Genomic DNA, 23,455 nt, shown 5'->3' on the forward strand with positions numbered 1-23,455 from the left:
GTTTGAAGCAGAGTAACATGGGACCCTTGGTGGTCATGCTCACTGGGCTACTGTCTGGGTTTAGATACTGAAGTAGGTGTGGACACTGGTACAAGAAAGAGGGGAGGATGAGATTCAAACTCCGATCCTGCTTCTGGTCACCATTTGTTTCCATTTGAGAGATGTCAGGATTTGTCATGAGTGCTTTTTATTCTCCTCAATGTTTACTATAAAAATTTGCAGGCAAATAGAAAAGTTCCAAGAATTTTTTGGGTAAAAAACAATATATTTACCATCCACAAGGCATGATCAAAATACATGGTGAATCTATACTTGATCGTAGTCAAAAGGCTGAGAAGCAACATTACATGATGAATCTTTAGTTTTTTTTTAGTATTTATCATAGTATAAGGTGCAGTGCCATTAACATTAATTCCCCTTAAAAATTCCTCCTTTCTCCTAACGTACCTACCTCATCCTTCTTGCCACTTTTGGGAAAGTTCTGAAAGTCCTCTTTCATGTCATGTGTTAGTTGCATTGTCCTTGCTGCCACAAGGTCCTAAATTTATCCAAAACTTTTATCTTTCATGGTCATTTTGGTTTTGAGGAAGAATCAGAAATCACATGATGCTCAACCTGATTGAAAAGGTAGATGAGACCACTCTAAAATGTTTTGTTTTGTTTTGAGACAGGGTCTTGCTAAGCAGTTCAGGCCATCTTTGAATACACTTTTGTACCCTAGGCTGATTTTGAATTTATGGTGATGCTCTTGCCTCAGCCTCCCAAGCGCTGAGATGACAGGCATATGCCACCACCTCAGGCTTCTTCTGTAACGTTTTTATGAGTCTGTTTTTCATCAGAACAACTAGGCAGCAACATTCACTGTATTTTTGATCATCTCTCATAAATATACTCAACAGGGGGACTTCTAGAACCACATCAGAAAATGAGTTCTAGGAATTGTGAGATAAATGTGTTTAAACTGAGGCAATTTTGAGGGAGGATTATTAGAAATATGTCTTTTACTGCAATAATTTTTTTAAATGTTTAGATACTGTCTATCTCCATATACTCTCTACATTTTTGGACCACAGCTCATGAATTCTACTATTAAATTTTTGTACTATTTGATCTATCACAAGTCCAGCCATATCTTCCAGTTGACTTGTATTATTATTTTTAATGCATTTAAAAATACACGTCAGGGCATCATGAATACCTCTACCATCCACTGTCAAGTTGGAACCTCATTGACTTCAGAGTTTTCCTTGAACACAGAGATCTTCCTTGGCAGTCTTGGGAGAATTTCCATGCATAGCTCTAGAAGATTCTGGCCATTTGTGGATAGAAACTTAAGAAACAATGAAGTGAATTTATACACAGTTACACATTGCAATGAGAGTCAAGAAAGGAAAAACAGTAATATGACATCATCAAGAGGGTTTCTTTCTGTATACTGCCACCAAAATGACCTCTGGACATAGCCAGAATCATGCCATTGACTTATATGGTCTACAGATTGGAGCCCAATATCATTAGTAGGCCATTGTTATACTTTCATAACGTGGCCAGACAAACTTTATTTCCATCTGAGAACTATTTATGGCTCCCTGTAATGTACTGGGTATACTGGAGTCAATGTATATATTAGGATAAGCATATTATACTTCCTTCTCTTGAACAGTTATGGTCAGGTTGAAGCACAGGAAATGAAGCTTAAATGCTATCTGGGCATGAAGCAGGAGCCACCCAAACATGACCCATTGAGACTTAGGAGAGCAGATGGTGAAGAGTTTTGAAGGTCAGTTTAGAGATTGACCATTTGGGAAAGAAGGTAAGGACTTAGTCCTGTAAGGAAGGAGGAATCCCTGATGCAATGAGGAATATAAGAGAAAAGATAGATTGGAGACAGAGGAGTGATCAAAACTGTCAACATCAAAGGAGCTGGGAGTGTGCTGTAGTAACGCAGGTAAGTAAAGTCCACATCACTGGTGGTGAGGATGGAGAGAGGGGACTAATCTAGAGACAGTTTAGGGGGTAAGGCCTGCAGCATTTAAGTACTAGAGTATGTGATCACAGAAGTCAAGGAAAAGAAAAATCCTGACTTTCTGGCTTCAGTAGGTGATGAGTGGTGCATCTGGGATGCACATATGGGAATTTAGATTTAGAAGTGAAGTTTGGAGTGCCTGGTAGATGTCAGGTGGAGGTTCCTATGGCATGCTATATGTGCAATATGAAAGCTCAAGAGAGAATCGGGACATCTAGATGGATGCTATGTGAATCAATAAAAGCAAATGGAGCACCTCAGATTTATCCCACATGAAGGGTGAAGGAGCCGCATGTCTCTATAGCAGCTCTCTTTAGTCATTGGTTGAAAGCCTCCAGGGAGTGGAGAGTGCTGCACACATAAGTGGCCTGCTTTTATACTTAGGCAGAAACAGGGACATAGTATTTTCAAGTGCTTTGCAATTTTTAAGCTAGCTTGGCCAGAACCAAGACCTACTGATTTTGATTTTTAGTGATCGGTCCCTACATTCACCTTCCTTCCATTCTCCATGGTATACTCTCCATCCATTTGTTGATCCAGTCATTCATTCCAACAAGAGTTAGATGCTTCAAAGTACCATGCAGGGTCAGGTGCTATCTCTGTAGGCCTTGTGGGCCGTGCAAGTACACGTCCTCAAAGAACCTCAGCCTCACTTGCTTCCAATTGCTTCCACTTTCTAAAAGAAGAGGTATGTGTAGGTTAGAGGAAGACCTGGAGGGCAACAGTGTCAGATGACTCTCTTGAGGGCCCTGGGAGTAGACTGAAATGTTTTTGAGATGATGTGGAAATGATCCCTCTCCAAGTGCACAGGGAAAACTAAAGAACTCCCTGCCTGTATTTGCAAAAGGAAAATTCATGTTTCCTATGGCCTTTAACTGCTAATCTTTACTGGTTACAAGAGGGTATTCGAGGCAGTAGAGTGCTTCATAAATATTATATTGTTTGCTAATGGCAATGCTATTTGGGGTGATATTTCCTTGTGCATGTGTTAGCCTGGTTTAACAAATCTGCGGTGTGTGGTTTCACCTTTCATTGTGTTGGTTGAGATGTCTCAGGGGTACCTTCAGCAGTGGCCAAGAAACAGCTCAGAAATGTACAAGTAAATGAGCCTGCTGGACGTGTTAATAGTCTTTGTCTGTGCAGACTTCCCCTCTGTAGCAGGAATATGTGACAAACATCACGGGGCTGAGGGATGCTAAGGAAGTGTTTGTGGGCATTCTGACTATGACAATGTGTGTTGTTTGGGCCCAGCAGGAGCACTGTTCTGCATATGTGGCACATCTTTGAATCACTTCTGCTTCATCTAACCCGAATCATTCCTCATGCAAAAGTGGGCTTTTCAGAAACAGTTTAGATGGCTTAGATGTTACGGGAATAGGAGAAGGTTGATTGATTGTGTCAACTTGAGAAGTTCAGTTAGGAGGAGCTTAACCAAATTGGCTCAAGGTGTGGAAGACCCACCCTAGGGTGGCTCCTTTCCTAGATGGTATAAAGCAGAGATGACAAAGGACACATCAGCTTCTGTTTCTTTGGAGGAGCTCCAGTCTTCAATTTCACCTTGGACGTCATCTCCCAGCTTCCAGCACAGACTCTTCTGCTTCCCGTACAGATCCTTCGGACTTCTGATGTAGACTCTTCAGCTTTCCATTTCAAACTCATTGGCTTCCTGCCGTGGACTCACCTGGAATGCTGCAAAGAACTCCAGACTTGGAATAAATTCTTCCATCTCCAGTGTGCAGACACCCTCTGCATGCTTCCTCATTCAACTCTGTGGGTGGCCACTGTAAGCCAATCTTGTAAATTCTTATACATTTGTGTAATTTGTGTTATATCTATTTCTCTAGTAACACACTGACTGATGCAGTATTTCTAAATTCCATCTCTGACTGACCTGAGTAGAGTGCTTGGTGGTTTTAGCCTTCAGGTGTAAAGACATGGGATTCGTGAGCATGGGCTACTAGGAGCCCAAGCAGCCTTGACCTTGAAATCTGCTTCTGTCATGGTCTTTTCTCTCTCAAATTCAGCTTCCTCTTCTGAAATAGGGTTTGTATGAAGATCAAATGAAATAATTACTAGTACCTGATGTAAATGGTCATTACTTGATTACGAACTCCCTCCTTTCCCTTTTTTTCCCTCCTTAGTTCTCTTTCTTCTTTCCTACATATGTAGACTTTCTTCCTTTTTGAAATCATGTTTATAAACTTCCAAATGAATGTGGGAGAAAATTCATCTTAGAGAAAAAATAGGGGAAAAAGTTTCCAACTGTGCTGACCCAAAATCTTTGAGCTTCTACTTGATTGCACTTGTCCTGTTATAGTCCAATTTCTTAAATAATTATCTACATTTCCACTCCACAACTCCTCAATTCATGAATGTTTTGTAGCCTTCTGAAGGCTGCCTTCAGTCGCTACTACTTCACCTAAAGCACTCTCGTTAAAGTGGAAATATTCTTCTGGTGAAATTATTTCCTGTAAATCAATTAACCACCTTCTAGCATTTACTAGGGCAATTTGGTGTAGATATTGTTTTTAATTTTATTCTAAATTTTTATTTGCTAGTCCACATCTAAGGAAACATATTTTTAGTTGGATGTTGTGATTGAAATTTAGTTAAATTCGTTGGTCTCACATGGACACTTAGTTATTGTTTTGTAAGATGAACCCAAGGGAGGGTTTTTGTACAAAGAATAAGGAAATAAGTAAGCCAGCTTCCATGTGTGGATATGCTTTTTATATAAGAAGGAAAATAGTTTATTAAAAGGGCTAAGTACAGACCCTGTAAGATCAGCACCATATATTTTAGTAAAATAATAAATGTAAATCAAATTATAAAGGAAAAGGCCATTTTGCAAAATAATGAATTGTTTTTACTGATCCTTTAGTATTCTCGATCATTGTTTAGTTTAGTCCAGGTTTTCAATTTAGAGTAATTATGAATTATAAGTATTTCCTTCAGCCATTGAAGAGTATTTGCAGTTCTTGGTGAAAGTTCTGCTTGGGTGTATAAACATGAGCCTCTTTATAAGCAAGACTTCTGGATGCACAGTGCAGGGTCAGGAAGAGAAAGTGACTTGAATTCTCTGGTTAATCCAGCTGACTTTAGCTCTCCTTGGATCCACCAAGCCTAAGACTCCTAATTACTTTCTTACAGCCACTGGAGCAGTGCTCCTAGTTTTCTCTCAAATTGCTATTCTTAGCCTTTCTTTGGCTAAAAGTCGATTAATTTTTGATTGAGATTATGTGAATAATATTGTTTGCAGATGCAAGTAGCTCTAAAGGGCAATGCGTTTCCACATTTGCTGGATTCACTCTCAGAGCTACGCCTGTTACTGTTTTTGTTGTCCCTTTGGGCATTGCCCTCCGTGAATGGAGGTAACACATTTGTTCCCCTGCTCTGGACTCCTCACCTTTCACTCACTGAGTCCCCTAGGGAAGGTGATAGCTAAGCTCTCCTTCCCTTTCACTGGACAGGCATCCTGCTCACCCACACCCAGCCACCACTCATGGTCAAAGACCCCTGAATGCTGGCTATTTCACAGCATGTCATATGCCAGAATTTTTAGTTAAAACAAAATTCAGTATTTATATAGGTGAGCTATATGAAGCATTACTAATATTTTCTCTCTGCTGTAGAATTTCTCATTTGGTTTGCTTGCTCAATTGATTGGGTGGCTGGTTTTTAAAACACATTTTATAAGTAAATCTTCTAGGCTCTCTTTCAATTTTCTGAATATCTTCTAAATACAAAAAAATTAGCATTTGATTTTTATCATTTTGGAGACATTGCCTTTGGAGACTTTCAATTTGACCTGATGGACTAGTTATACAAGGTAGAGTAATTTTGCTAAAATTTAAGAGTATTATCTTTCTCCTAACAAAATAGATAATGATTTTTATCACCTGACTAAATAGGTTTGACCTGGACATTTATTAATTAAATCCTAATTTACTTAAAGTAAAAAGATATACAATATAATCAGAACTTTCATTAATTTAAAAATATTTGCTAAACATTCATCGTGTACAAAACCTTATTATCTAGCCATATTCTCAACATTTTGTCATGTGGCATGAAAAAGTGGTCTGTATAATAATGAGCAATGGGTCAAGATAACACAAGCTGTGTTATTAATTTTTATATTATCACCTTCCACATATCCAGATGCAAACAAATCTTCCTTCATGGAACAATGTGATAACCTTCTCGGGGTTTTGATGCCTTCCCCACTGTGGAAGAAAGTGCACTTTGTGATGATTAAGTAACTCACCGAGTACGTTATTTGTGATTGCTTCCTCTTTGAAAGTCTTTAAATTAAAACAATGCCATCTTTCAGTGTGGCCCACTCTGAAAGTGTTGGGAGTTTTGGTTATTTTTATTATGACTAGATGCATTGACGTGTGACACATTGTTGGGAGCCGCAGCCCCGAGCCCGGTCGCCTCACTTGGCGGACGTGAGGCCTGTAGTAAAGAGTGAGGCCTGAGGTAGATTACCCCTCCCATCGAATATGTTAGTTTCCTGCTTACCGCGTAAACAACCCGCTCAACAATATAGTCTGCCTGGCAACTGATGATGTTAGCCAATCAGCTTGCCTTGCTTACTTTAACATGATTGGACACTGTACCCGTATATATACCGGTGCCACCCCTGGGCGGAAGAAGAAGCCAGATAGAAGCCCGGAAGTAGAAGCCCAAAAGGAGCCGCGGAGAGCGGACCGGTAGAGGCTTTGGGGCAGACTGAAGCACAAAAGGAGCCGCGGGGAGCGGACCAGAGGAGGCTTCAGCTGGGAGAACCCAGGGCAGGCTGTACGGAGAAGGAAAATAAAAAGAAAAGGTTGTCCACTACCAGACTTTGTCGTGTGTCCTTCCTGCCGGCCGGGAGCGGACATCGACATTTGGAGGCCCGCCCGGGGACTGATCACCCCCGAGACGTGGAAGTGGACAACGCTCCAGTACAGAGCTGCGAGACAGGTGAGTTGGGGATAAGCCTGGGCTCTGGGTGGCGCGCACCTACAGGGCTTTTAGACTCCCCTCAGGCTCACGCGTAAGTGGCGGATTCCTTGGGCCTCACGCGGTGAGTAACATATTAAAAAATGGGAAACATGCTAGGTAGCGGCACTAAGAGCGAGGGTGGTTGTGGAGAAAGCTCTCAAGAGCTTACAAAAGTACGCAGGGTATCTGAGCAGGCCCAGTCAGGGAGCTCCCGAGAGGTGTCTGTCAAGGGGAACAAGGATGCTAAGGAGGAGGACGGGGCTCTAGCCTCGGAGTCGTCTGACTCCGAGGACGAGGGAAAGTTGAATGGCAAGGAGGCCAAAGAGACCAGCTGTCAGGAGCCTAAATCGCTCAATAAGGAGTCGCAGGGTTCTTTTCCAGCGTTGCCCCGCGAATTGCGCTCTGCTCAACCTGGTCTGCGGAGGAGTAGAGAGCTCCTGAGCGCTCCCCGGCGCGAGAGGGGGGCGAAGCCTTCCGCCCCACCTTGGGGGCCGTTTCCGGAGGCGATTCCTCGCCACGAGGCGGCCGCCTGGGAGCTCTCTCCCCTTTCGCCAGAACAGGAAGTGATGCACGGGCCCCCATTTTCCGCCCAATCACGGCCGCTGTCTTATGCTCCGCCGCCGGCGGGTCGGTATTTTTACAGGCGGCTTTGGCAGGGGGGACGCTTGTCTCATGAGGTACATCCACCTGGGATAGATAGTGGCCCCTACGGGATATTTCCTGTACAAGTAGCTATGGGCCAGGGACGCAATGTATGGGAGCCTTTTGAGATAAAGCAGATTAGAGAACTTAAAAATGCAGTTACAACCTTTGGGCCGACTGCGTCTTACACCATTGCCATGCTGGAGAATCTGTCTTCTGGGCCCCTCACCCCCGCGGACTGGATTCAGCTGGCAAAGGCGTGTCTGCCCTCGGGCAGTTACCTGGATTGGCGAGCCTGGTACGCAGAGTTCTCTGCAGAGCAGGCTGAGAGAAACGCCAATCGGGGAAACCGGGGGTGGAACAAGGAAATGCTTATGGGAGAAGGTCGGCACGCTGATGACCAGACCCAGTTCCCCGGCGCTGTCTATGAACAAATCAATGCCATAGGACTCCGCGCCTGGAAGCAAGTAAGTGGTGCTGGAACAGCCTCCTTGTGTCTTTCAAAAATAATTCAGGGTACCACAGAGCCATTTGTTGACTTTGTGGCCCGAATGCAAGATGCTGCCGATAAGATATTTCCTGATCCGGGAGTGGCTCAACCGCTGGTAAGACAGCTGATTTTTGAGCAATGTACAAAGGAGTGCAAGGCAGCGATAGCTCCTCATAAGAACAAGGACCTCAATGCCTGGATTAGGATATGCAGAGAGATAGGGGGGCCGCTCTCCAACTCGGGAGTGGCTGCTCTCCTGGCCGCGGCTATACAGCAGAGGGGACCTCGCGGGTTAGAAGGGGAATGTAAGGCTAAAGGGTGTTTTGCCTGCGGGGAGCCAGGACACATTAAACGTCATTGCCCAAACAATGCAGATGCTAGGCCTCGCCCTAGGAATGAAGAACCATATGTTTGTGGGCGATGCAAAAAGGGATCACACAAAGCTGAGGAGTGTAGGTCGGTCTTTGATGCTCAGGGCAACCGTATTTGTGGACAAGATGCTAGAGAGCCAAAAAACGGCCAGAGGGGGCCCCCTTCACAGGCGGGCCCCCGCCCCAGAGACAGGACAGCTCAGGGTGGCAGCCTTCAACAAGGGCCACCCCTGGGTCAGCAGGTGTGGACCTCAGTGTCGCCTCCAGACTTATACAGAAGGTCACCATTAGGATGGATGGCGTTAGGACCCTAAATGACATGCAAAAGCTATTGGGAGACATTAATTGGATTAGGCCATATTTACATATACCAAATTCAGATCTCAAACCCCTGTTCGACCTTCTGAAGGGAGACCCAGATATAGCCTCCCACAGGAGGCTCACTCCTGAGGCAAGAGCTGCCTTACAGAGAGTGGAAAAAGCCTTAGGTGGGGCTACCTTACACAGAATTGAACCAGGGCGACCCTTTGATGTCTGTTTGCTACAGACTAGTCTACAGCCTACAGCGGTGATTTGGCAGAAAGGACCACTACTGTGGATACACCCTAAGGTCTCACCTGCAAAAGTCATAGAGCATTACCCGGAGGCAGTCGCTTCATTGGCCCTTGAAGCGCATGATAGAGCTGTCCAACATTTTGGCTCAGGACCACAAGCCATCCGAGTACCCTATACCGCCAGCCAGATCAAGACCCTGGCTGCCTGCATAGATACCTGGGCCATTCTGAGATGTGTTTTCCATGGGGATATAAACAATCAATACCCTAAAGACCCTATCTTGTCATTTGTCACTCAGCACCCTATAATTTTTCCAAAGGTTACTGCCTCTGAGCCATTAGTCCCAGCAACTACAATATACACAGATGGCTCTAAGACGGGGATAGGCGCCTATGTGATCCTAGGCAAGCCCCCGGTTACCATACAATTTGAACCAGATCAGCCTCAGGTGGTGGAACTGCAGATCGTTAAAATGATTCTTGAACGGTTCTCAGAGGCCATTAACATTGTCTCCGATTCTAGGTATGTGGTCAATGCTATGCAAGTGCTTGAGACTGCCAGTTTAATTAGATCCACTTCCACAGTGGCTGGGCTGTTCCTGTCTATCCAGACATTGCTTCAGAACAGACACCATAAGGTCTTCACCACCCACATAAGAGCACATACATCCCTGCCAGGGCCTATGGCACAGGGGAATGCGGCTGCTGACACTGCCACTCGCCCGTTATGGATTTTTACCTTACTAACACCAATCGAGCGAGCCCGTGCCTTCCATGATAAATTTCATGTTAATGCCAGGACACTAGCAAACCATTTCCATGTTTCTAGAGCAGATGCACGAGATATCGTGCGACTATGTGACTCCTGTGCCACATACAAACCTGCCATACCGATGGGAGTAAACCCTCGAGGTTTGATCCCTGGTGATGTTTGGCAGATGGACATCACACATATACAGGAGTTTGGGACTCTTAAATATGTTCATGTTTCCACAGACACCTGTTCTCACGTCATATTTGCAACAGCAGAAACAGGTGAAAAAGTGTCTAATGTGATCAATCATTGCCTGGCAGCTTGGGCCGCATGGGGCAAACCAAAAATATTAAAAACTGATAATGGACCAGCCTATATAGGCAAAGCCTTCAATGAGTTCTGCAAAATGATGGAGGTTCAATTAAAACATGATATCCCATACAATCCCCAAGGTCAAGGAATCATTGAGAGGGCTCATAGAAGCCTCAAAGAAATTTTACAAAAACAAAAAGGGGGAGTAGGCCAAGGCCTGGCCCCAAAGGCACGATTATCCATGGCACTATTCACACACAATTTTTTAAATTTAAATAATGATAATCGCTCCCCAGCTGTGGAGCACTGCAACCCTTCCCCCAACCATAAAGGGTGGGTGAAGTGGAAAGATGTCCTGACGGGACAATGGATGGGCCCGGATCCAGTGGTCAGCTGGAACCGAGGCGCGGTTTGTGTTTTCCCACAGGAACCGGGACGAGAACCACTGTGGATACCGGAGAGACTGACACGGGCAACAAAGCCCTCGACTGAAGATCAGACCTGCCCTACTGGAGATCCATCACAGACCAACCAATAAGATGAATAGAAATAGCGGTAGCCCGAAATGGACAAGAAGATCCTCAGGCATATGCATGGCTTGCTCAATTGGCCCACGACCGAGTCTAGATATGGCGGGCATCCCTCATTCTCCTCCATAAGGTGACAATACACAGCAGGGTAGGTGAGTCAATGACGGGTAAGAGCGTGCCTCCCCAGCACGACTCGACCTAAGCCAGGCCCTACCCCATCCTGCACGTAAGCCACTGGACTGTTAGATGCTGCCCAGGTCTAAATTTCTCTCCGAGGGGATTTCTTTACGGAGAGGAAATGAGTGCAAGCTTGTGTGCATCCAGGTTCCGTCCAGTTTGTGCCTGGCCCTAGAAAAAGGACGAGGGCCTCAGGGCCTTGGCGGACCATGGGACGGCCGACCAGGGTCTAAGCCAAGGACCTACGGTGGGCCTACGCATAGGGCATAAGCCTCTGCACCCAGTCCAGGAAGGGCTACGATGCGCACATTCATAAAAAATAAAAAAGGGGGAGATGTTGGGAGCCGCAGCCCCGAGCCCGGTCGCCTCACTTGGCGGACGTGAGGCCTGTAGTAAAGAGTGAGGCCTGAGGTAGATTACCCCTCCCATCGAATATGTTAGTTTCCTGCTTACCGCGTAAACAACCCGCTCAACAATATAGTCTGCCTGGCAACTGATGATGTTAGCCAATCAGCTTGCCTTGCTTACTTTAACATGATTGGACACTGTACCCGTATATATACCGGTGCCACCCCTGGGCGGAAGAAGAAGCCAGATAGAAGCCCGGAAGTAGAAGCCCAAAAGGAGCCGCGGAGAGCGGACCGGTAGAGGCTTTGGGGCAGACTGAAGCACAAAAGGAGCCGCGGGGAGCGGACCAGAGGAGGCTTCAGCTGGGAGAACCCAGGGCAGGCTGTACGGAGAAGGAAAATAAAAAGAAAAGGTTGTCCACTACCAGACTTTGTCGTGTGTCCTTCCTGCCGGCCGGGAGCGGACATCGACAACACATAACCTCAAATTTCCTAAGCATGGTGTTTGTGTAAAGGTAGACAGCTCTTCTTGTTCAGGGAAACAATGTGTCAAGTGGAGGGCTTGTGACACTGTGATGATCAGGCCAAGAGACCCCTGTGTGATGTCCCGCCTTGGTCTTTCAGGTGCTGTCTTGCTGCTCAAGATGATGATGGCAGTCCCAGGCACTATTTCCTCATTCTAACGACAGAGACAAAGGGCAAAGACTGGCTATCTCTTCACTCTGAGGACACTTCAAGGGAAGTATGTGCACCCCACTGGTTAAAACTGGGTCATGTGGTTGTAATCAGTTACAAGATGTGGTAGAAAATGCTTTTATCCCATGTGACCTTGTCCTTAGCAGCAATGAGAATTTCTGTTTCTAAGGGAGAAAAGAGCAGATACAAGAAGAGAGCGGTCAGGGACACATCCATGTATCTAGCTGTGGTACCATATTTTTTGCAACTTGGAAAGCACAGGATGACAAATAGGGTTTGGCTGTTGACAGGATAAGAGGCTTTGCGCCAAGGACAAACTCTGCCATCAGATATCATCTTAGCTGTGGCTATTAGTCCTGTGCTGTGATCCATCCTACAATTTAATTGGTACTATTAAAATGCACTTTAAGTCTAAACTCTATCAAATGACATCAGAAGCTGACATCTATTAGCTGTCATTCCAGTTTATCAGATGTGGCTTATTTCCTTCAGAGATCTCTGTATGGTCTTCATGGGACCATAAAGGCTTTCTCTGGCCTTTCCCTTCCTGGGTGTCGAGTCATGACAATGCTGTGTATTACTTGCAGTGGGACAGTTTCTTTATGTGTGGCCCTAGACATGTTGTATGGTGACCAGGGTCAGGTGAGCTAAGAAGGAGAGGGCCTTTGTATGCGGGCAGGTCCTTTGGACATTATTGGAATCAGTTGAACCTGAATTTGAAACCTCAGTTCCTCTGTCACTAACCTGTGGCTTTGACCATTCACAGAACCTCTCCTTGATTCAATTTTCTGAATGGTAAAACAAAGTGTAACAGAAAATGGGCCCCATCCAAGATACTTCAGTTTCTCAGTTGCCCAGGTATCTTGGTTATTTTTGTGTGTTGCTGAGACAAAATACTTGACACCCAAAACTAGGGAAGGAAGGGTTTATGCTTACAATTTTGGAGATTTCAGTCCATACTCTGCTGGCTCCAAGGCACGGTGGCGCGGCACAGGGGTAGCTGTTCATGGTGGCTGCAAACGGCAAGAGCAAACAGGCCAAAAACAAAAAAACAAAAAAACAAAAACAAACACACAAAAAAACCCTACAAAAACAAACAAACAAACAAAAAACCCTCAAAACCCAAACCAAACAAAAAACAACATGCCTTCTTCTTGCCCTTATTATGTATGTTAGCTCCACCCCTAAGTGGGTGCAGCACTCAAACTGCCAATACCAGCACTAGAAAACAAACCAATCACAAATGTTGGATTCAGCTATCTCCATGATTACTTGAGGCCTGGGGGGACACCAAGACACAAACCATAGCACCAGGTAACAGTTCCTGTTCCAGTGTTGCTTGCTCTTATCTCTTAGAAATGGCTGCTCACCATGATGCTGAACACTATGATACACCTTGTGTAAACCAATTCCCCATTGAAAAGCCATTCTGTCTCTGTACTTCCTATTTGTTTACCCCATATAAACCCTAGACCACCAGAGATCAGGGCCTATTATTCTGGTAATAATCCCAATCAGTCCCTGTCAACATAAATAAATCTGCCTCCAAATCCTGGGAGTCATTTCTGTGTTTCTGCTTGCTGTTGCATCAGCATTTCTTCTCAGATCACTTGGGACTCAGTTAACAAAGTGCTGCCAGCAGAGCCACTCTAAGAACTGTTGCAGGCCTGACCCGTTTCCTGGCCATCTGTCCACAGAATTCATTATCATCCAAGATTCTTTCCTCGTGCAACTCGTACAACTAACAGTGCTCTTGGGAAGTGGTAGAACGTGACTTCATGTCACAGCCTCCCAGTGCCCAACCCGGCAGTGGAGAATCTTGATTCTTTGACTGACGTTAAAGGAGAGAACAAGGGGACCCCTAGAGAAATCTCAACAGGTGTCCAAGGCAAGAAGTGTGACTTGAGAGCCTGAGACCAGATCACATTTCAAGCACAAGGTCTTGTGTAATAGGATTGATGTTTGCCAAGCATGTACCCAACCTGGCTATCCCTCTCTTTACTCCATGGTGTGGGGCAGAGGAGACTTTAATTAAGACAGAGGGGCTGCCACGAGAGACCTGTTGGAGGCTGTTCAGCTCCTGAGCTCAGTGCTCGTGAGTCATCCCCTGGGTGGGGGCTGTTGCCTTGAGCTTTGGGTCTTTGCCATCAGACTCTCACACATGCACTGCCTTCTTTTTCTTTCCATTTCTAATTGACAGAAGATATGCTTTGTTTGAAGTGAGAATCCCCTGTGTCCATGAATGTCTTCCACTCCTGCAAATCACCGCAAAGGGAATAATAATTCACAGAGTGCAGACAGAAGGCAGTTTAGTGATCTCATAGAGGGGCTGCTGGGCAGAGCAGGGCACAGGGCACTTGGGGGACTTGGCTTGGGGAGGCTTGTGGCTGAGCTCTGCTTAGGGAAGAAGGAGACGATCTCACTCTTCAGCCTCCTGGCCTGTGGGGTGCACATAAGGCGTGACAGATAGGAAAGGGGAGCTTAGTCCCAAGAGATGTGGGATCCATCAATCTGTCATCAAAACCAACAGGCTATTTATGAACACCCTATACATGAATGAAAGGAAGCTGGTGTATGTTATGACTCATTACTTTAAAGTATCTTTCCAAGTAGAAGAAAAAATTGGCTACTTTAAAAACTGGCAGAGTTGAGAATGCAAAATTGGTAGAAACTCTTGCATGGGCACTGTGATAAAAAGATACTGGAAGCTTTTTTCTGTGAAGTAGCATATTCTTTTATTCATTCAAGTATGAAGCCCTGCTTGTCACCAACCTCTAGTTTTAGCTTTCGCTCCAGCAGGCGTTTCTCCCCCAGGTGCTGTGTTCACCAGTCCTCTGGTCCTTCACTGTGCAGAGAGAAGGGAGTCTTCCTGTTGCCAGAGGCTGATTTCTCCATTTAGAATGATGGCAGAATTTGGCAACAATGAAATCCTTAGTTAAGGATTTCAGCTGGTGGCCTGCTTCCCAATCCACACTGGGCAAATTGGCCTGGCACAGGTGTATCCTGCATGTAGTGAGGTGCCCAGTACTGGGTCCAGGCTGAGCAGAGGCCTTCTGTCCAGCATGCCCAGGTCAGAGTTGGCTGCTGCTGTGACCTGCCTGGGATGCTGTGACTAGGCCCCAGCTCCAAAGCCCCTGCTTCCCTAGTGGGATCAGTGTGATGCAAACACCTCTATCGACGTGCAGCTAGGTGCCCAAGACCCCAGCAGTAAAGATGAACCTAGCCCAGGAGTTGTGACTGTCTGCTTGCAAACTCTCCACAGCCCCAAAATGTGCCTTATTGTTCTATAATATTTTACCTGCAAGACAGAAAACCAGAGAAAGATACATTTCATGATGTTTCAGCCCCATCTCCAGCTGTGCCCCAAATCCCTTGGAGTTTCTTTCCTGGGAACCAGGGCATTCTCTGGGGCTTGGGCTAGACGACATCAGCACATGTGCCTTGAAGTTTCAAAAGGGGCTCTTTCTTGATAAACTGTCTTTGCCTCATCAGGGCAGAAATCACATCTTTGCATAGTTAGACTCGCTTGGGACAAAAACAGAGGCGTGTGAAGGAGATAAAAACATTTTAAAGGAGGATGTATGTAAGCTGTGCTACATGTATGTCTCTGTGCTTTACACACACTTAAACACACACACATGCATGCTGAGCTCCTACCAGAGAAAACTGTCATTGACATGGTACGCTTCTCCATAATCCTGGTCTCCACATTTACAGAAGCAATCAATTATGGAGAGAAAATATTTCAAAAAGAATTTGTCGGGGGAACTAAGCAAATACAGACTTGTTTCTCATCTAATCATTCCCTAAGCAATACAGAAAGAAAACTATTCACATAGTGTTTATCTTGTATTAGGTATTATAAGCCATCTAGAGAGAATTTAAAATATACAGGAGGATGGGTATAGGTTACATGCAAATACTATATAATTTTATATAGTGCATTTAAACTTCCATGGGTTTTGGTGTCCTTGGGGATTCTGAAACCAATTCCTTGGAGATATGGAAGGAAAATTTTGTATAAAACACGACTTCTGTGTGATGTAGCACAATTTTTTATCCCTTTAAAGTACAGCTGTGCACTGTAGAAGTCCCATCTGGGGGTCTTTGCTTTGTTAGGTTTAACTACTCCATCTCTCCTCTCCCCACTGCAATAATACTGAGAGGTTGGCCTTTATGAGATGATTACACCCCCAGGATGGAGCCCTCATATGTGTGGGACTAGTGACCTTGTCAAAGAGGCCCCGGGGAACCTGTGTATGCCTTCTGTCAACTCAGTACACACACACACACAAAATTCACCATAGATGAGCGACAGGATCATTCCCAGGCATCAGCTCTGCAGACAATGAAAACTTGATTTTGGACTCTCCAGGCTCTACAAGTGTGAGGAATAAATTTCCATTGCTTACAAACAACCTGCTTGAAGTATGCTGTTACAACTCTCGGATCAGGCTAAGAGCTCCATCTAATTCATAAGCAATACCAAGTGCCTGAGATTTTTTTTAATCTGAAAAATAAGCGTGTAAAAATTCTTTCTTCATCAAAATAGTTATGAAATCATAGTGGGGATTGTTTACAAAGTGTATAAGACAAAAGCCATTATACGTACTAGGTACTGAGAATACTGTAGCCACAAACTGGCTGCCGTCCCCACCAGAGCTTAGATTCCTCTGCATATTTTGGCAGACCCCTATTTGTAAGCACTGCTAGGCTGAGAGGTGGCATGAGCTCTTCTGCCCAGTGGTAAGCACATTAGGGGACAGTAGGGGAGAGGTGAGGAGGGACCCCTTTAGGGCTTAGTATTGTGGGTTGGTAACTGGTGTCCCCTTAGGCATCAGCTGAAGTGAATCAGTGTGGTGCTGAGTATGGATGGCCCACTTGAGGACTGTTGCCAACATGAAAAGGAGACCTGGAGAGGAAGAGCAGTGGTGTGAGTTCTCTGAAGCAGTTTTGTCATTTGGAGCTGTTGATTCTCCTGGAGGAGCTTGTCATGCTGGCTTCCCTGATATGAACTTAGCTCAGGACCTTGTTGTCACTAGCACCACTTCCTGGCTCCAGAGAAGATGTGTCTGTTCAGTCTCCAGGAGAAGTTTGTCACACGGGCTTCCAGATATGCACTCAGCTGTTCTCATTGTCAGAGGGGCTCGGGACCTCATTGTCACTGAGGATGGCTGTGGTACTTTTCTGGAGAGCCCTGGTCCTTATTTTGAGCATTGCTCTGGCTCCAATACAGAACCCTCAGCCTGCTAGCACAGATCATTCATCCCATTGACACAGACTTTCTAGCTTCTACTGCTGACCTTTGAGTCTTCCCAGCACAGATCTATAAAATAGATTTGCATGAGTCATTATCTTGGGCTCTAGGTTTTTAGCTGAACTCATGCAGGTTATTGCCATGGGATCCGGGCTGTTGTCTGGATTTTCTATGTCTTCAGTGTTGGGGACAGATTTCTAGCACTTTCTTTATATGTGCCTTCTTGAGAGACCATTATAAATAATACTATAAATTCTGTGTCCTGTGTTGGCTTTTTCTCTTTGCAACTCTGACTACAACAGTTAGGGACCAAAAAAACCAGGCCCGAGGACATAATCACTGGTGAGAATCTTCACCCTGCTAGTCTCCTGGTCTTACATTGGGAGCACTTGCCCAGCCAGTCCTTGTTCTCATCCTTGAGACAAGTGAACTGGAAGTGTTTCAGGGTAGCTGCTTGCAAACCCATACGTTGACCCGGCCAGTACTGAGCCCTGACTCACTGCTTTTGGTAATAATTGCTTTTGGGGTCTCAGGACCAGAAATCTTGTACCCACAGCCCTTTCACTATACTCCTTTCCAGATGGCCTCCAGCTCACACCCAAGTTCTTGCCTTGCTTTCATTTGAGCTAAAGCCTGGAATTGCTATGTTACACAGGCCAGAAGGAGATGTGTCAGAGATTTGGCTCCCTCCACCACTAAATGAGGCAGGGCGTGATAGGGCAGTGATTTGTGTCCAGATTTTTCCAAAGGTTAATGATAGCCTCCAGGGGAAAATAGCTATTCAATAGCAGATGACATAGAGGGGGAACACCTGGTCTCAGATCCTGTCTCCTATTGAAACAACTTGGTCCTTACCTTCTCTGTTTCCTCAGTCATGAAGCAGAGATTACTAACTTTAGCAAAATGAAAGGAAATAAAAGAGATAAGGTATAACTGGGAACTTGCAGGGTGCCTGACACATGCACCCTTGTGCATGTATATGCACACACCCACACACACACACACAAGTTCAGTAGCCTCTGGAACTGCCTGTGAAAAGCAGACTTACTCATTTAAAAACTTCAAGGAAGAAAGAGGAAGTGTCATGCACTTTTCTGAATTCTTTCTGTATCTCTGCCTCCCTTTATTCCTCTCTTTCCAGCCCATTGTTCTGCCATTAGTTCATCCTGCTCCCATATGCAAATTTGCAACTGGGTTTTGGGTTAGCTTAATACAAGGAAGACTTTTCTGTGGCCAGCGCTGCTTGGAGACGAAGTGGACTGCCTTACAAGATGCCCACTATTATACAAGAGAGCCTGAATAACCACTTGGCAGAAATGTACCCTTTTTAATTATTTATTTGACAAATATTTGCTATACAGTAGTTATACACCAGGCATTGTACGAAGCACCACAGAAGCAAAAATAAATAAACCGGTGGGTCTGAACCTCTGGCTGGAGTCTTAGGTTGGAAACATATCTGGTGCCCTCACAGAGAGTACTGTTTCTCAGTGCTGAGCCTCATCTTACTCTTTAACCCCACAGTTTGCTCTGTTTATAGATTAGTATAAGCATCCCTCCTTCTTCAAAGTCTTATTTAAATTGCTTTGGTTTGAGTTGCGTGCCCTTTCTATGTGCTCCCCAAGTACCTCACTTTATCACCTTCTGTTATGGCCTGGGGTGTCCTGTGGATTCTTTGGAAGCTGCTGGAGTAATTTTCGTTAATCTTAGTCTTCCAGAGGCCAGCTCAGTGTTAGGCATACAGAAGACAGACAGACAGCACTTGTTACTGAATGTACAATGACCAGATTAAGAGGTTATTTTCTTTTACTTTTATGGCATCCCACTTAAATTTTTGTGCTGTTAAATATTTCTTGAAATTACATAGTCCATACACGATCCTCAGAGATCTGAAAAATCTAACACACTCCTTTGCACCAACCACACTCCTACCATTCTCTTTCTGAAGCAGTTCTGAAAGTCTCCTTTCATGAGGGTCTTCACTTACACTGTCCTGCTGCCTCAGTGCCCCCAGTTTATTCTGAATCCCTGCCTTTCCTGGTAGTGTTGACTTTGCCAGAAGTTTAACGGTGCCACATCTGGTGAAGAAGGCAGATGAGGACACACTGTAACGTCTTCACAAGCCTTTGAATGGTACTTGGCAGCTGCCTTCACTGTAATTTTGATCATGCTTCTTAAAGATACTTGTATAGCATGGCTGAGCACCAAGAAGGAAAATGATATGGGTTTGATGGGCTTTTAGCAGCTGTCTTATAAGTTAAACTAATTAGCTATCTATATTATTGGATTATATTTATAAGCCTTTTGCCACATTATTGCATAAACCTCCATCATGATGGCAAAGAGAAAGATAATCTAGAGAGAATCTTAAAGCCTGATTGAGTACGATGGTTCAAGGATCAGATATTTAAAAAAAAAAGAAAGAAGCTAAGAAACTGTCAACCAAAACATAATATGAATGAGGGTTGGTGGGTTGCAAGTGTTTGGAGAGCTCATCACTTAAAGTAAGTGGTTGGTTTGGCTCAAGGCCACTGTTCTTTGAGTTAGCTTTGACCCTGAACAACTTAGTTGACTGGTCAGCATGCAAGGCCATTCAACCCAGCCCTGAGATTTACAAGAGCCTGGGCCTGGCCTCTCCAGTTGTGAATGCTCTCATTGACTCTTGGAACCAAGAAAATGTTTTGTTAGGCAGACTATTCCTCTTTCTCACAAGATCGCATCGAGCATCATGGGTTACTGAGGAGTGAAAACAACTGGGAAGATTTAGAATTCAGCTAATATCTATTTTCTGAGCCTGGACATATATCAGGATTGTAGAAGCTAAGGATGTGTTTACCAATGCTCAGAACAAAATTTCAGGCTTCCTGTGTTGTGAACTCTGGATGTGATATATGTATACTGAGTACCCTGCTGTGACTAAGAGCTATCTAAAGAAGAAAGAAAATATAGCGACCTCCTGAAGCATGTATAAATTGCTTTTTTAGACCCTATAAAATTTTAGCTAGCACCAAACATAGAACTTCATTCATCATCCTTCAAGTGAGGACTGCCAAGGGAAGCCAGCTCTTCCTGAGCCCAAAGTGGCAACACTCCAGGATTGGCAGAAATCAAATGAATCATTTCCTGCTTTTAGTTTTAGATAAATAATCAGAAAAGATTGTCTAGATTATGATCCAAAAGACATTTTTCATAGCTCTGAGGACCCAGAATCCTTAAACTTTTCATGTGGAGTCACCCTACTTCTAATTATTTCATTGTATAGTAGAGAAGAGATGGTAAATAAATCCGCAGAAACCAAGCTAAATCTTCAACACAAATGAACTTTAGGAAATTTTGTGTGGTGAGGCTATTATGCCTATCTTTTGCTTTGCAAAATTTGATGCTTTGGCAAGTGAGCCTTACTAACCCAAGGCATTCTGTTTCATGGGGTTGCCTGGTTCCTAGAGAGAGCTAACGACTTGCTTAGGGGCATGCTTTTCAGATACAGATCACCAACACATTTCCCACAATGCCAGCTATGCCCTCTGTCTTTGCCTTGCACACTTGCCACCTGCCCTAGTACCCCGAGTCAGGGAACAGAAAGCTAAGGAGACACCTCTGAGTCAGGGAACAGAAAGCTAAGGAGACACCTCCTCCAGTTACCATTGAAATCATGCAAATCAGCAAACACCAAGGCTGCTTAGCCTGCCTCAGCCATTCCTTCCTGTGGAAACAATGAGAAGGTTCGTGTCCCTGCTGGTCTAGCCTCATTACTTCTTGAGTACCCTGGTGCTTCCCTGTGTACCCCCCACGCCATGCCACAAGACACCCTTTCTTCTTGAGATTAATCAGTGCAACTGTGTCCTCAGCCACAGCTGTCTCCTGATCTGTGGGCCCTTAAAGTAAGCCTGCTGCATTTCTCCAGATATTTCCTAACATTTCTTCAAACGCTCAGATTCTCAGCTTATTCCTTTAACACACAGCATGCTATTTATTATACACATTTCCAAATGATGTGATTTTTTTCTACAATACTTAGTATTTGATATTTGAAGGACATTCAGATAGGAATTAGGGATCCAAAGATAGATAAGAAAAGCTTAGTGATTCTAAATGGAAAATGCCACTTTCACATTACTGATCTATTTGAGACCAAGAAATATGCCCTCTGACTCTCTCCAGAAGACTGCTGTGCTTGTATTGAAGATTGAACTAAGCTCAGAAAACAAACCAAAAATTAGCATGAAATTCACAGACTAGATACGGTGAAATGTTTGCCACATGCTTCTCCACTACATGGCAGGGAACACTCAGAATCTGTACTCAGACAAGACAATGGAAGTATACCTGGATTTGCATACTGTTCAGGCTCTTTCCAAGCTTGGAATTTTAGATCTTGGAAGTTATTTTACTTGTTGATCTTCAAATGATAGCGATCACTTAAACACTTCAGGAGGCTGCTTGAGGAAATCTTTACAGAATAGTATTTTCTACCCCTCAACTGAATGTTTAGGCATGTTATATTCTATCTTAACACTTTCAGTGAAAGAGATCTTTTGAAATTTTTTATTTAATCTTTCGGTGTGAAGAGGACCAACTCCATTCCAAATTCCAGGTGTCATAATCTTCATCTATTACCCTCATCTCCTCCAGATTTTATATTTTCTTTATGTTCTGTGGCCTCCTTCCTGGCATTAGCCACAATTAACACTTTCTACTGCTGCCTCTCTGGGATTTCACTGCCCTCTCTTCAGGTACACTTTCCTGTATTTGCAGCAGGGATAATATTTTCAAAAAATATTAAAACAAGCTATTTTTCCTTCCCCATAAACTATGTTGCCTAGCAATTCCCTCTGCTCAATGAATCAATGCCATTCATTGCTTTTGGGAGATTGTGGCTACCAACTAGAACAAAGAATTCATTGCTCACTTTTGAGTTTCATGTTGGATTTTTATTTTAAGTACATAGAGAGATAACAGTCTTGACAGCCTACTTTTCATGGAGGGAAATTTGTTTTCTTTACTTTAAATTCCCCATACTTCCCTCTCCATCCAAAGAAAAACATGACCAAGTATCTGAGCTATATTTACCCTTAGCCATAGGGTAGAGAAAATTTGGAGGTTTATTTCAAACAGGATGGAAAAACCATGCTGGGGTTGGGAGGCAGCCGGGAGGTGAGGATGAAGATGCTGTCTTGGGTTTCTGAAGCAACGTGAGGTCTGGCTCCTTGCATTTCCATTCAGTTTGGGAAATGTGTTAATATATCTCTGATAGGTAGAGAAGGAATCTGAAAAGGGATACAGCTTGCCATAATTTCTTTTTGCAATTCTAGATAGAGGATCACTGAGTATCTGAAATGCACAAGAATAGATAGCAGTTGAGCAGAGACAGGGTTGGCTGAAGCCAGAAAGGGACTTTTCTCTGGCATCATCACCAATCTATCTTCCTTGAAGATGGCAAGTGATAAGAGAGGAGTCTACAAGTTCCACAATAGCCTGTGGGGGTGGGAAAGTTTGCCAGAAGTGAGAAACTTGAATCAGTCAAGGAACATCTGGCAGGAATCTTCGTAGAAGAGAATTTAGATCAGAACAGAGCCTGGGTTATGAATGAATTCCATAAGGTTGAGATCAGCAAGATCTAGCAAAGAACATATATTCGAGATGCCCTGCTCCTCTTTCTATACTATTTCGAATCTCTTCTGGTGCTCAGGTAAAAGGAGAGATAGGAGCATAGGGACTGTGTGGAGAAGCACTAAAAATTGAGCAATCATCTTGGGAAATGCAGTTAGCTTATGCAATACTCATCTTATGTTCAGTGATTGATACGAATGCTTACTTAAAAATTGTATTTTGTGAAAGCAGCAAGGACCTTAAGATATATGTGAAAGCACACACCCATACCTACAGTATTAACATGACATTGTGGCTCAGTGTCATCATCCTACAGGTAGGAAAGCTATCTTGTTCTAGGTCACAGAGCTGAGACCTGACTCACACCTGAGGTAGCTAGGAGGGGTCAGGAATCTTTCCAAGGTATCAGCCCCACCTGAAATACTACATGTTTGTTGTGATTATGGCAGACAGCTCTGCTATCATTCCCATAAGGTTTAATTCTTAGAATGTCTTATAATATTTTATCCCAGCTTTATCTTTAAAGAATTCTAGATGTTTCTAAAGTGAAAATGTTTTATAATCACAGCAATACTCAAAATATGTGGTCCATGCACTAGCAGAATCAGCACCACTTGAGAATGTGTCAGAAATTAAGACTGGTGAGTCCACATGCAGATCTACTCAGTTAGAAATCCTGTAGATGTGTCCCAGAAGTCTT

This window comes from Cavia porcellus, unplaced genomic scaffold (assembly GCF_034190915.1).
Source record: "Cavia porcellus strain 051 isolate PalLab524CR breed Dunkin Hartley unplaced genomic scaffold, mCavPor4.1 scaffold_18, whole genome shotgun sequence".
Lineage (NCBI taxonomy): Eukaryota > Metazoa > Chordata > Mammalia > Rodentia > Caviidae > Cavia > Cavia porcellus.